This window comes from Bombina bombina, chromosome 6 (assembly GCF_027579735.1).
Source record: "Bombina bombina isolate aBomBom1 chromosome 6, aBomBom1.pri, whole genome shotgun sequence".
Lineage (NCBI taxonomy): Eukaryota > Metazoa > Chordata > Amphibia > Anura > Bombinatoridae > Bombina > Bombina bombina.
The window spans coordinates 124,918,276-124,920,381 of record NC_069504.1 but is presented as its reverse complement, the minus strand read 5'-3'; the positions used below and the strand labels follow the sequence as shown (position 1 = coordinate 124,920,381).

General features: G+C 30.1%; 1 protein-coding gene across 1 annotated transcript in view; it reads right to left on the bottom strand.

Annotated features, from left to right (window-relative positions):
* Positions 1 to 333: 333 nt before the first annotated feature.
* CPNE8 (copine 8) overlaps positions 334 to 2,106 on the bottom strand; it is a 959,176-nt gene continuing 957,403 nt past the window's right edge. Inside the window, exon 20 of the mRNA XM_053716599.1 lies at positions 334 to 2,106. This exon is cut by the window's right edge and continues 1,747 nt beyond it. The gene's annotated coding sequence lies outside the window, so the exon portion shown is untranslated.

Genomic DNA, 2,106 nt, shown 5'->3' with positions numbered 1-2,106 from the left:
AGCAAATTTGATGAAAAAAGTAAATTGGAAAGTTGTTTAAAATGATATGTCCTATCAGAATCATGAAGATTTCATTTGGACTAGACTGCCCCTTCAACTTATGTAATTGAACCTCATTGTCTGTATTGGTGTACCTCCTGATAACTCACAAAATCTTACTAATAAAAGCAATACTTCCAAGTTTTTTGCATGTGATTAATAAATATGTATCCAGTAACGGAGAAGCATGTTTTCTGGTGTGTCGTTGACTTCCATAGTTAGACATAATGAGGGTGTTATATTTTATATATCCTTTCCGTTTTCTGCAGCAGCAAAAAGTAAGTTCATTCAATATGGTTTTAAATAGTTTTAATATAATAAAAATGTAATATATCGCATTACATAAGTATTTGCCATGTAAAATTGCAGATATATATATATATTAATTCAGTAAAATATCTGTTACCATGCTTACCAGAAAAAAAGGATTGGCTACAGTTTTAGATTTAACAGTACATCATAGAAATAGACAAATTATTTATGCATATATTATGCAAATAAAAATTACATTACAAAGCAGATACAAGGTTGACACAAAAGATAGAATATTTTTCCATCATTTCAAGGCAATTGACAATCGTTTTGAGGAACTGGGTGTGTGTTTAAGGCCATTAGTTCTAGATTAATGTATTGTATTTGACACAAAGTACCACAAAACTGTGTATTATGTTGTAAAAACTGTACATGCAAAAACATTGCACTATTATATATGAACAGGCATATATAGGTTTTTTTGGGGTAATTAAGTAAACATAGTTTTGTGTGCAGTTAATGGATGTGCATTTCCCAAACTCCCTACTTTTGCATTGAACAGCATAGAATATCTACAGTCCTCAGGGGCGGTTATAGCTTAAGACAAAGAAAAAAAAATCAAATACAAATCTGAATATGAAGGGTGGTGTTTGGTGCTGGTGGGAGAGTCAGCATTGTCTTATTTTATCCTCTTTCGTTTAGCTGGTTCTTATCCTTATATTTGTGTTGTTTTTTTAGATGCATATAACAATGTAATAATCACTTACTACTCGCATTTTGTTAGCCCAGGCTGTGCAAATCAAGAGCAGTTAAGGGATAAACATCTTAAATGCCTGATGGAATCCATATCCTGGTCTCTTTTGCTTCAGATATTTAGCGACGTGTAAATAAACTTTTTTGGCCTGATAAATTTCCCCATACTTAATTATTATGCAGGTACAAAATTATTAAGCCTCTCTGGAGGAAGTAAAAGAAGCTCACCTTTCATTGGTATTTTACAACATATACAGGCAAAATAAATATTAAATGCATAATAGAAAGCTGTTCCTTTGTTAAACATTTTTGCTAGATTACAATTGGAGCACAATCAATAGTGCATGTTGCGTTATCTTTTGCTCACCTTGTGCCAAGACCAGCATACAATCTGGTATTACTGGTGGATGTTAAAAAATGTTAACCATCTTAATGTGGGTGACATTTGTTTTTAGTATCCTATACTTAGCACAGTGGTGAGTTAAGTGCTGTCCTTGAGGACAACACAAAATAGCTCTGAGCTGACATAAAGTGTTAACACCTTAAGAATTGCATAACAAAACAGATGAAAAATATATTACACTAAAGTATTTCATTTATATTTATACCGATTACATTTAAAATAAAGGTTTATTATTAAAAACAAAACATTTTAACACTTATTAAAATGAATATGGTGCTGGACTTGGAAGGGCTCAAAGGTGTATATGTATGTTTATTTATTTGTATGTGTGTATGTACAGTATATATGTGATATATGTGTGTGTTTATATATATGTGTGTGTGTCTGTGTATATGTGTATGTATTTGTAGGTGTATATATATATAAACGAGTGTGTATGAATATATGCACATGTGAGTGTATGAATATATGTATGTGTGTGTATGTGTAAATGTGTCTGTATTTGTGTATATATATATATATATATATATATACTGTGTATATATATATATATGTGTGTATACATATGTATGTATATATATATATATATATATATATAAGCATGTTTGTATATGTATGTGTGTGTATTTGTATATATATATATATATATGTGTGTATGT